Source organism: Etheostoma spectabile, unplaced genomic scaffold (genome assembly GCF_008692095.1).
Source record: "Etheostoma spectabile isolate EspeVRDwgs_2016 unplaced genomic scaffold, UIUC_Espe_1.0 scaffold00003624, whole genome shotgun sequence".
NCBI lineage: Eukaryota > Metazoa > Chordata > Actinopteri > Perciformes > Percidae > Etheostoma > Etheostoma spectabile.
In genome coordinates, this window is record NW_022603050.1 from 31441 (window position 1) to 44683 (window position 13243).

The window sequence follows — 13243 nt, forward strand, 5'->3', positions numbered from 1 at the left end:
TTAAACAGGCTTCTGCTTACCTTTTTTGTTGAGAGCTCTCAGTGATCACACCAACGAATCGCAGTATCGCCGCTCAGTCCCCTTCACGGGCTGCGGGATGTCAGTCCGGTGGCTGAGCTGAACCGGACCGTGGACACAATGCCAAGGTCCAGTTGGATTCTCCTGTCCAATTACGTTATCACGTCGGGGTCACCAAATTTGTTGGAGAAATCCTTCTATAAACTGACAACTGACTCCATGATGAATTAACACAGCGTTTATTCTTGTGGTCAACAGATGAAATGCGTTTCCGGGCAGTTTTACGTGCACGGACCTGATGGAAACTTGTCTAGTACAGAGGTTCCCCAAAAAGGCACTTTAACAATAGCGTGCTCAGGGTTATTGGTTCCCCTTGTGGGGCCTGATTGGTCAGCTATACTGTTGCTGGGGCACACTCCCTGCTCTGCCTCTTCCCTCTTCCTTCTTGCCTGTCTATTATTTTCAGTTATCATTTACTTCACAAGACAGCTATGTTCACTCCCTTCTTAGTTTGTACGTCCTGTTCTCTGAGTTATCAGACCGTCCTCGAACTTCAGTGTCCTTGGCCTCACCATCTCCTCTTCTCGTGCTCACTGTAGCTTATCTGACTAAGATAGCCCTCCTGTTCTCTCCCTCCTAGCTGTACCCCAGCTGCAAAGCATAATGTATAATATGTCACACATACACACACTCTTATTTAGTCTTTGGTTAATTCAGTATATACTTTAAGCCAGCTTTTACGTGGCCATTCCTGAGTGCCCTGTTCATCACCACCTCAGTCATTGTATTATTTTCCCACAGTGGGTCCAAATACCCCAAATATCATCCAGATACCTGAAATATTTCATTGGAAGTTTGTTGCATTTGCGGAAAGCTGTTTTCTCCCATTCTGCCATATAGATGTTAGCATAGGACGGAGCGAAGCGTTTCCCCATGGCTGTACCCTTGATTTGCAGGTAATGCTTACCATTGAATTCAAAGTCGTTTTTTGTTAGACTTAAATGTAACAATTTTAATATTTCTTCGTCGGGTCTGTCAGCCTTGGGATATTTTTTGAACCATTTGTCTACCGTTTCCATGCCCTTAGATATGTCAATGTTCGTATATAAACTCTTGACACCATGGTGAAGAGTTTAAACGATTCGGTGATTACTGTCTGTTTGACCTTTTGGACAAAGTCCGCGGTGTCTTTCAAGTAACTGGAATGTTTGTTTGAAATTGGGTTTAGGAAGGAGTCAATGTATTCAGCAATACCGTAACTCTCGCTTCCGCAGTCTGAGACTATCGGTCTCCCTGGTGGGATGTTTCCGGTCCAATTGGCTCGTGGTTTGTGAATTTTTGGTAGCATGTAGAAGCGTCTAGATCTATAGGGGGCTTGTCCCCTGAGGTAAGTGCACTGCTTCTTCGTGAGATAATGGTTTTCTCGAAGAGTTTCCAAAATCAGCGATATTTGATTTGTGGTTTTGTCCTTGATAGGATTGGCTAATGGTCTGTAATAATCGGTATCATGTAATTGGCGCAGGGCTTCCTTTACATAATCCATGCGGTCCATTAAGACGATCGCGCTGCCTTTGTCTGCTGGTTTTATTATAATATCGGTCTTTTCCTTTAAGTCTTGCAATGCTTGTTCCTCTTCTTTCGTCAAATTAGGTTTATCCTTAGTTAGTTTAAGTTGAGCTATGGTTTCTTGGTCTTTTTGGATTAACTTGTTTATAGATTGAGGTAGTTTTGTTGGTTCCGGTTCCCAATTTGAAGGTCCCTGAAATGGTTTTATTTTGGGAGCTGGTGTTGGGCCAAAATATGTACTGAGTTTTAGGCGCCTATGATACTGTGTCAAGTCAACACTAAGGGTATTGCGTTTGTTTGGGTTGTTTGATGGGACAAAAGAGAGGCCTTTTTTGAGTAATTCCCTCTGTGGGTTTGTTAATTGTGTTTGTGAAAGATTCACTATTTATTTTTCTTTGTTTTGGGGGACCTCAGTTGAGGTCCCGTTTAGACCAAAAAAGAAAGCCAGTGCTTTAGCATTTCTTGCGCCGTTTTGTTGGTCCAGTGAAGATTGTCTGGACCAGTGGAGAACTTTTCTTTCGGTAGCCTCGGGATTTGGTGGGTGGTATCTTTGATGAGATTGTTGAGGCGTTTAATGTTGTTTTGTAAGTCCTGTGGTAGGTTTTCTGAGAAGTTTATGTTGGGAATATACTGTAGATGGTCGCTAGTGGGAATGTTGCCTTTGCAGCATTAAGTATTGCCCGGAGGTCTTTCTGCAGGTGGGTGGGGTTATTTATTTTCCGGTTATTTAGACCAAAAAATAAGATGATATGTTGGACGTCATCTGAGGTCGGAGTTTTATTTTTAATAAAGTGTGCTGCGTGGCTTAGATTGCCTCCTGGATAACAATCCACCTGTATATGAGGGTTGCTAACAATGGGTAACCGAGAGATGTTTGAATCTCCAACTATCAGAATTGGTCTGGTTGGGTTTAACGTCCAGTTGAGGTACTTATTACCTTGATGGTTGTGGGACTGAAAAAGGTGATTTGGCTCTGCTGCGCTTTGTTTTGCGTGACCACTTGATGGTGGGGGTAATGTTGGAATTATCGGGCTTAAGGTTGCGTTCTGTGGGTTTGGTGTTTCGGGTTTTCGGGGGAATAGAGGGGTTGTGGGGACCAGAGGGGTCCCGGTAAATCGAAGTAATCGAAGCAACTTGCTTCTTCAGTACGCCTTTTCTTTGGTTGGGGGGTTGACTCCAAGTGCAGTAGTGGTTGGATAGGCGTTTTTTGGCAGGCTGTGGTCTGTGGTTGTTTGGTTTGGAGGTTCCTGGGGAAGCGGAATTTTGAGAATTCTTTCTTTTGCTTCCTGGATCGTTTTGTCTTTGATCTTTTTAAGATCTCTTTTAGCCCATCGTATGGCGACTAGAAGTGCCTGGTCCCAGTCCTCTCTGGGGGTTGAGGACAGGATTACAGCGCAGTCAACAAGGGTTTGCTGGTAATGCGCCTGTAAGATTTGAAGGGTGGTTTGAGTCCAATTTTTTGCATTCCCTGTTTTCAGTTGGTAGGAAATGGCGTTTGGGAAGGCTGGTTGGACAGTAGCTATCAGGTTTTTTTGAGTCCTCTTGAAGACGGCTGGGGTCGTAGGTTCACAATTGGAATGTGTGAGATGATGGTAGGTTTTGATGTAGGATGTCATGTTCCTGGCAATTGAGCGGAAGATATTTTCTGGATTGATTGGAACTGCCATGGTTGTTTATCTAAGAGATAAAGAAAGAAAAGAATTGGTTGGATCATTGCGTACTGGATTTATACTATCAGTCTGGAAAGGGTTATAAAGCCATTTCCAAAGCTTTGGGAATCCAGCGAACCACAATGAGAGCCATTATCCACAAATGGCGAAGACATGGAACAGTGGTGAACCTTCCCAGGAGTGGCCGGCCGCCCAAAATTACCCCAAGAGCGCAGCGACGACTCATCCAAGAGGTCACAAAAGACTCCACAACAACGTCCAAAGAACTGCAGGCCTCACTTGCGTCAGTTAAGGTCAGCGTTCATGCCTCCACCATCAAGAAAAGACTGGGCAAAAATGGCCTGCATGGCAGAGTTCCAAGGAGGAAACCACTGCTGAGCAAAAAGAACATCAAAGCTCGTCTCAATTTCTCCACAACACATCTTGATGATCCCCAAGACTTTTGGGACAACCTTCTGTGGACCGATGAGACAAAAGTGGAACTCTTTGGAAGGTGTGTGTCCAGGTTTATCTGGCGTAGAAGGAACACTGCATTTCATAAAAAGAACATCATACCAACAGTAAAATATGGTGGTGGTAGTGTGATGGTCTGGGGCTGTTTTGCTGCTTCAGGACCTGGAAGACTTGCCTTGATAAAAGGAACTATGAATTCTGCTGTCTACCAAGAGATCCTGAAGGAGAATGTCCGACCATCTGTTCGTGTACTCAAGCTGAAACGAACTTGGGTTCTGCAGCAGGACAATGATCCTAAACACACCAGCAAGTCCACCACCGAATGGCTGAAGAAAAACAAAATTAAGACTTTGGAGTGGCCTAGCCGAAGTCCTGACCTGAATCCTATTGAGATGTTGTGGTATGACCTTAAAAAGGCCGTTCATGCTGGAAAACCCACTAATGTAACTGAATTAGGACAATTCTGCAAAGATGAGTGGGCCAAAATTCCTCCAGGACGCTGTAAAAGCCTCATTGCACGTTATTGCAAACGCTTGGTTGCAGTTGTTGCTGTTAAGGGTGGCCCAACTAGTTATTAGGTTTAGGGGGCAATCACTTTTTCACACAGGGCCATGATGGTTTGGATTTTCTTTCACCTTTAATAATAAACACCTTCATTTACAAATTGCATTTTGTGTTTACTTGTGTTGTCCTTGACTATTGTTTAAATTGGTTTGATGTTCCGAAACACTTAAGTGTGACAAACATGCAAAGGAATAGGAAATGAGGAAGGGGGCAAACACTTTTTCACACCACTGTATTCTACGGCTTGTATCACTCAACTCACCAGACTCCATGTAAATTATCATTTATGTCATTGTCATTTTAGCATCGTAACACACACTTCATTCTAAGTTGACAGCAACCAATTAAAACTATTATAGGCTGATTTGGTCTTTTTTATTCTTTTACAAATATTATAACCTCAGTGTTGGTCTAAATAAATACTTACTTCACTTGTTTATATATGAAACATGTTGGTTTTATTTACTTTAAAAGTACTGTATTTTTACATGGAGTGTGATTGGTTTAGTGCTAGCTACGTTGTAGCTGTTCAGCAATTGTAAGTGCGTTGACAACGTTAGTTTAAAGCTATTAGAAGACGTTGCTTTGTCTTTTATAACTGAGGGATTACAACGTTTGTGTTATGTATTCTTATGAGTGCAATAGTAGCCTAACCAACGTTAGCTAGTAGCTGGGTACTAGCTAACGGTACACATTATTAGCTTGATAGCGCTAGTGTCTCAGTTATAACACTGAGTGCATTAACGTTACACCTTTACATACAATTTCTGTCACGATAAAGCATTTTTTACTTTAATATGCTTCACTAATTCATCTTATGGGGCCACTTTTATTTCTTCATGTTTCACTAGTTTTCAATATTGTTTTAATTATCACTTTTTGGTTTAAGAAGCTCAATATGTTTCCCTTGCATTGCCTCTTTTGTTTTTTTAATTATATTCACCCAGACATTACTATAAATTTAACAGTCAAACAAATATTTTTGCAGTTATAATCATGAAAATATATTCATAAGTCAACTATAGCTTCTGCAATAATTGATGAAGTTTTACTTTTGACTGTATTTGTTTTTTTTACATCGAGTGTGGTTGGTTTAGTGCTAGCTACGTTGTAGCTGTTCAGCAATTGTAAGTGCGTTGACAACGTTAGTTTATAGCTATTAGAAGACGTTGCTTCGTCTTTTACAATTGAGGGATTACAGTGTTTGTGTTATGTGTTCTTATGAGTGCAATAGTATCCTAACCAACGTTAGCTACTGGCTGGGTACTAGCTAAAGGTACACATTATTAGCTTGTTAGCGCTAGTGTCTCAGTGCTAGTGTCACAGTTATAACACTGTGTGCATTAACGTTACACCTTTACATACAATTCCTGTCACGATAAAGCATTTTTTACCTGAATATTCTTCACTAATTCATCTTATGGGGCCACTTTTATTCCTTCATGTTTCACTAGCTTTACACATTGTTTTAATTATCACTTTTTTTTAAGAAGCTCAATATGTTTCCCTTGCATTGCCTCTTTTGTTTTTTAATTACATTCACCCAGACATTACCATAAATTAAACAGTCAAACAAATATTTGTAGTTATAATCATGACATATTCATAAGTCAACTATAGGTTCTGCAATAATTCATGAAGTTATACTTTTGACTGTTTTTGTTTTGAGAGTAAATGCAACTGCTCTGATGCTTTACAGTTACATATTGTCATTGTCATGGGCTCCGTTTGCTGATTTTGTCAAGACATAATTTACGATTGTTTTAAGTGCTCTTGTTGTAGTTAAAGACCCAAGACTAGGTGGAAGGATTATATCTTCAACTTGGCCTGCGATTGCCTCAAGACCTCCCCAGTCGGAGATGGTTAATGTGGGTCGGGAAAAGTAAGTTTGGGGTCCCTTGTTGGAGCCCCCGAGACCCGGTACCGGATAAACGGATGAAGATAGTTAGATGGATGGATGGCTGGATGGATGCCTGCTTGCTTGGGCATTTACACTGGACGTAACGGACCGTAACAATCCAGGTAACACAGATGATAGCCTGATGACTGAATAATGCCTTTCTTTAGGTTGTATTTTGTGTGTGTTTGTGTGCATGCGAGAGCGTGTGTGTATGTGTGTGTGTTAAAACCTTTCTGGTAAAAGTGACGTTTTGAGATTTGACTCATATCAATATTATTATTATTATTTTTGTTATTATTATTATATTATATGTAATAATCAGATTAAGCTAGTAACTGTCATTAATTATTTGTAGTTTTAATAAATTAATTTGTAGCGGATAGGCCTATCTTACGTATCTTACGTCATTTCACGCTTGCCTACCGTGTTGGTCATTCCTTTACCGTCGTAAAGATTGCTGGCTGTTATTTTTACCACGGTAAGTTTGTCTGTCTTTAAAATTTGTCTTTGTGCATACAAAGTGTTTTATTTGTAACAATTTATATTCAAGTAGCGTTATCCTACTTAGAGATCCAATTTTTTAATTGTATATGTGGTGCAAAGTCAATATTGATAGTAAGTTTATGCTATTTGTCGGTGTTTGTTGTCCGAGCGCCATGCTTCTCTATACGTGCTGTGGTTACAGGTGGGCTTTGTTGTTTGGAGTTGTCATTGGTGTAACTCATGAAGTTTTATACGGGTAATTTAATGCGCAAAGTAGTACATTGATGACAATTTAAGAAGGGACGTTTATGTAAGTGTGTGGTTGGATTAATTCTTTTGATGTTTGTGTGAATTTAAATGTATATAAAAGATTGTTTGCTAGTGTGTGTTTTTTTGTGAATAAAACTTTTCACATAATGTTTTTTATGGGTATTTTAATGGTTATATTTTATTCAAATGTAAATTTGTTGTAGAAGGCAGTAATTTCAAAAGAAATGTCCCAATATGCTTAAGTTTTTTAGCTTGGATTTTTGTTATATTTAATATATTGCATGTTATCTAGGTAATGTTTTTATACAAAGAACTTTACAATTATTGTATATATTATTAATATATTTTAGATGTTACACACCTCTGGATTAAATGTTGCGCATGGACACATTAGCAATGGATCATTGTTGTATAATAGTGGGAAGTGACTCTTGTTGCCCAAACTGATTACATGTGTCACCACCTTAATGTCTATAATGTGTCATATTGTGTTCCTTAGATGGCTTCTCCTATGAATATTCCAGAAGTTGGAAATGACAAGGTACAAGCTGTAAGGCAGGCACTTCAGCTGTGTACAGTAAGTATTGTGTTGTTCAACTTGTTTATTGAAAGTGAAATATTGGGTCAAGGAAAATACAGTATTCATTTAAAAGTAACATACAGTCTTTTACTAGCTTATAACATAGTTATTTCCTAGTGCTGATAAACTGTTAGGATTTATGTGTAGCAAGTGTAAACATGTATTACTTTTATGTTTTGTGTGTGTACTTGTTTGTGTGATGGGGTCGTCGCAACATTACGAATATTTAATTATCAAGACTTATGATTATAGTAAAAAAGTTGATATTAAATTAATAAAAACCAACATGTATTTGAAGTACACTGAGAGCTAGGGGTGGGCGGATCGATCTAAATATCGATAGTATCGATGCCAACGCTGGTATTGGTATTTGATCGATACAACTGTAATTGAATCGATATTTTAATTTAGATATCTCTCCTCTACGTTCACTATACTTTGCTTGTGTCTTCCACCTTCCTGAGCAAACGCCGCTTTCACATCTTGACCCACATTGCTCCTCCTCCCCCTCCTGCTCCTCTGCTGTGATTCGTTGTTGTGTCGTCACGTGACTCACTGACACAACGCGCAGAGGAGCAGCGACTCGCTGTATTCATTCTACAGTGCCTAATAACTTTTGTGCACTTCAATACATTAATAAAAAAATATTGCCTAAAGAATTGATCATTCATTCACCTCAGAAATAATGAAATGCTCTCCCCTACACAAAAGTATTTTTTTAAGTAAAAAGTATCGTATTGGTATCGGTATCGGCAATACGGACCCTATATGTATTTGGTATCGGATCGATACCAAATTTTGCAGTATCGCCCACCACTACTGAGAGCGGCTACAGAAGCCAAAAACCGCTGGCTTCTATGTGACCTGGAGAGGGAACGTCATGGGAGTGAGGAGAGACGCCTCCAAGGAAAAGTCTTACAACTGGAAGACCAGTTGTTTTTGGCAACAGCAGTCTTTGATGGTAAGGTTTTTGGGTTTAGGTGTAGTGTGAATGTTGTTTTATTTATAACTGTGGTCTTACGGTTGAATGTAGTATTTGTTAAACTGAAGTAAATGTTACCATCTTACACTTAAAGTATGTTTCCAGTAGTAGTTTAGGAAGTTGAACATGAATCATTTTTGTTATGATATTCATTATAAAATGTAACTGTTCTTCTGTGTAACACATCTGTTTACAATGTTGGATGTGTAGATTGTGATTTTGGACAGTAATATGGTATTTGTCAACATATAATGGTCTTTGACTTATTAAAATAATTATTGTAAGAGCAAAGGTTGCTTTCACTATGAATGTATTTTATCTTTGGTTGCAGATGACATGGAGCCTGCGATCGCAGGAACGTCAACTGCTGTACCACAAATGGGAGAAGGGAATGAGGAGGAAGACTGCTGTCCAATTGAATGTAATGGAGTGATCCATACTGAAGAAGGAAATGAGGGAGATGAGGGAAATGAGGGAAATGAAGGAGATGTGTAATATGAAGTAGAGTGATAAATATAGTTTTTTTATTTATTTGTTCTATTTTATTTAGAAATGTATAATTTTTTTAAAAGTTATTCTCTTTACTATGTAGATAATAAGGTTGTGTGTCTTGTTAATAATTGTTGTTTTATATTAGTAGTGTGTTATTATAGTAGTTTTAGATTTATGTATAATTTGTGATAGATGTAAATATTTTATAGATAGCTGTAGATAACATGTTCATTGTTTATTATTGGTGGAGGGTTCTTGTTGTATATTTGTTTGTGTAGAAATATTTACAATAAATGTATTTGTTAAAACTTTTACTGTGTGTTAAGAAGTTTGTACCACAGATATTAATATATGTTTAATTTGACTATGAAAACTACATTGTGGTGTTTGGTACAGTAGTTGGATTAATGTATAATACATATAGCGTAGTGGATTTATAACAACTGTGTTTATTGTACTAATAGGTTTTGTTAAATCAGTGGCGTTATCTTGTTGATTGCTGTTCTAGAGCATTGTGCAGGAGTGGGGTGAGTCCCTACCAAAGTGGAACTCATTCCGCTCCCCCAAACAGATTTGGTCTCTCGGGATCCTGTCAAGGTGCTCAGAGGAGACCCTCACCCTGTAGCTCCTTCCCACCGACCTCACCCGGAGGGTCAGGCCGCCGCTGCTTTGAACTTGTACTGTGTGGCTCCGGCTCCTTCGTCCGAATGGGCACAGAGGCGATTCTTCTTTGCGGCTGTATCCTAGGCCCGCCGCCTGCAGCTCCGGCCATTCGGACCGTCGCTGCGGCCATCCGGATCACAGCCACGGGGGGGTCTGCATGTGCTTCCTTACCAGCAAGTTTCTGGAGGTCCATATGGCGTCTTTGATGGCGGCTAGGGTGAGCCACTGTTTGGCAAATGTTCGGGCTGGTATCTGTTTTCCTTGGCTCACCCCGTACAGCACCAGCTGTGGTGTAAGGACCTCCCTTGCTGGCAAGTACGGGAATTGCAAGGAGCCGGCCATTGCCCACTGTTCTACGGCAGCGCTGCACTCCCAGAGCAGGTGCCTCACCGACTCAGGCGCGCCACAACCTGGTCGGGGGCAAGTTGAGTGCGCCGACATGCCCCGGGAGTGCATTACGGACCTGACCGGGAGGATCTCGTGAGCCACCATCCATGACAGGTCCCGGAGTCTGTTTGGAAGAGCGGGATGGTTTACGTTGCGCCAAACTGTTGAGGGCTCGCCCAATGCTATACATGGGAATCCGCAGTGGTCTGTGCGGATTCCCATGTATAGAGGCTTACTCCTCGACGCAGCCGGCCCGGGTTCGAATCCGTCCTGCGGCCCTTTGCTGCATGTCACTCCCCCTCTCTCTCCCCTTTCAAAACTTCAGCTGTCCTGTAGATTAAAGGCCTAAAAATGCCCAAAAAAATAATCTTGAAAAAAAAAAAAAACCTTAAAAATGACTGGATAAAAGCGTAAGCTGGTGACAGGTTAAAAGACACTGGAATCTGAGGTCCGTGGGTAAAATCTTGATTTTCCTGAGGTATGACCCCATCCAGAACCTTGTCATCGCTGCGGTCTTGGGGTTACTGGATGGGGCTGTGGCGGTTAAAATGTGCAGGGCGGTGTATCTGCTCCCTAAAAACAAGTACAGGTCAGGCACTCCTTTTCCTCCTTCCTCCTTTGGCTTCTTCATCACGCTTCGTTTCAGTCTTTCCCACTTGGAGCCCCACAAGAAATAAAAGATGGCTCGTTCCAGGTCTAAAATTGTTCTCCTAGGCGGGATTAAAACAGAACTAATTAGTAAAAGCAAAGGTAAAATCACTGCTTTAATGATTAAAACCTTACCTTCTAAAGTCAGTCCTCTAAGTGTCCAGTACCCTAGTCTCTGTCTGACTTTCCCTACCTTGTCTGCCCAATTTGTTTTCCCTTCCCCCTCCCTATCAAACTTGATCCCAAGTATTTTTTGGTCGGTCCGGGTCACAGTCAGGGGGAGTCCTGTCGTCTCAGTCTCCGTCCATGGTCCATAAAAATGGGCTTGGGTCTTGCTTCGGTTGAGCTTCGACCCAGAGGCCTGTCCGAACCAGTCAGTCAAGTCCAGAGTCCTGTTGACAGATAAAAGGTCAGTGCATAAAATGTTGATGTCGTCCATATATAAAATGCATTTTGTCTTGAGTCCCCCGCTCCCTGGGACTCTTACCCCATGGATTCGTTGGTCCCTTCTCAAGATCTGTGCCATCGGTTCTATTGAGAGGACGTAAAGGAGGGCAGATAACGGACAACCCTGACGGACACCGCAGTTTATATCCACTGCTCCTGTCAGATGCCCGTTAACAATGAACTTGCTGTTGATCCCCCGGTACAGCAGTCCCACCCAGGCTATAAACCTTCTTGGGAACCCCATTTTTTGCAGTACCTGAAAGAGGAACTGGTGCGAGACCCGATCAAAGGCTTTCTCAAAATCTAAATTCAGGACTACTAGCCGAATGTTTCTGTCTCTCGCATAACAGATGGTGTCTCGGATCAGTACGAGGCTGTCGGTGATCTTCCTCCCCGGGACGGCACAGGTTTGATCCGGGTGAATCAGCTCTCCTAAAAACATTGACATACGTGAAGCTAATAATTTGCTAAAAAGTTTACAGTCGACATTTAAAAGTGTGATCGGTCTCCAGTTTTTCAAGTCCGTCTTGTCTTTGTCTTTATGTAGGAGCGTCACTATCCCTACTCTAAAACTGTCAGGAAGTCGGTCCATTTTTTCAAAATCCATAAAAACAACAAGCAAATCTGGTGCTAAAATGTCCCAAAATGTCAAGTAAAATTCCAAGGGAAGCCCGTCTTCTCCTGGTGACTTCCCTGTTTTAAAAGTTTTTACACAGCTGTTCAGTTCGGTCATCGTAAAATCTTGAGTTAAGAGCACATTGTCGTTCTTTGCTTGTTCAATTGATTTTAAAACTTCGGTCATGGTGTCCTTATTAACTGCTTTTTCCGTGTATAGTTCACGGTAAAAGTCTTCAACAGTTTCTTTAATTTCCTCTGTTGTGTTAGCTATGCACCCGTTTTCTTTTTTAAGTCTTAACATGCCCCCCCCTTTATTTATGATTTTCTTAAAAAAATATCTTGTGCACTTCTCTCCTTCCTCTATTTCCCTCTCCTTGCTTCTTAGTATGACACCTTTGCTTTTAATTTCTGCTAAAACCGACATCTCTGTTTTAATTTGTTTTATTTCCTCATTAAAATCCATTCCCTGTTGGATTAATGTAAAATACCTCTGAAGTTGTTTCTGCAGTCCCATCATGCGTCTGTTGTCCCTATCTTTTTTTCCCCTACCTGCCTGTCTGTAAAAAGTCTTAGTCTTCCCCTTCACCATTTCCCACCACTGTGCACGTGTATCGTAAAAGTCTTGAAGGGTCTGCCACTCTTTGTATTGCTCCCTGTACTGCCTAACTAGCTCCCTGTCTTCTAACAGGGAGCAATTGAGCTTCCACAGACCGCTTCCTGCCGTCACACCGGAAGAGAGTGAAAGAGTGCAGGAAAGCATTGCGTGATCGGAAAAGAAAACAGGTACTAATCTAGCATCGGTTGGTGGGCAGTCACGTGATAAAATGTAGTCTATGCGAGAGGCTCGGGTGCCGTCACTACTGAACCAGGTGAAGCCCTCCTCTCTGGGATGCATGGTTTTAAAACAGTCCACAAGTTTAAAATCGCTACATATACTTTGTAATAAAAGTGAAGTCTTGTCTGCTTTAAAATCATCCCCTGTTCTTCTCCTGTCGTTCTTGCTTAAAATACAATTAAAATCCCCCCCTACGACTAAAGGTAGCCTACCTAGCATGTGGGGCTGCAGCTCTTCTAAAAGGTCATACCTGTCATTCTTGTCATTAAAGCCATAAATATTTAAGACTTTAAAATCCCTCCCCATAAAAGTCAGGTGTGTTAAAAGTGCCCGACCATCCCTCATCACAGTGCTGCCCTTTACCAAGACTAGAGGGTTTTTTATTAAAATGGCCACTCCATCACTCTTGTTTTCATTTGACCCGCTCCATAGTGACGTTTGTGGCCATAACTCCTCCCATTCCCTGTAGTGCTTTAAAAATGGAAGGCCACATTCCTGTAATAAAAACACATCTGACTTAAAAGAGTTAAGAAAGGATAAAACCGTCTGGGCTCTAACTCTCGACTTGACGCTTCTCACATTGATAGTTGAGAAGGTGAGTGCCATGAGTATGGTTAAGAATAACAAGTATGACATCTTAAAGACAGAAAGGGAGGGACTTCAAATA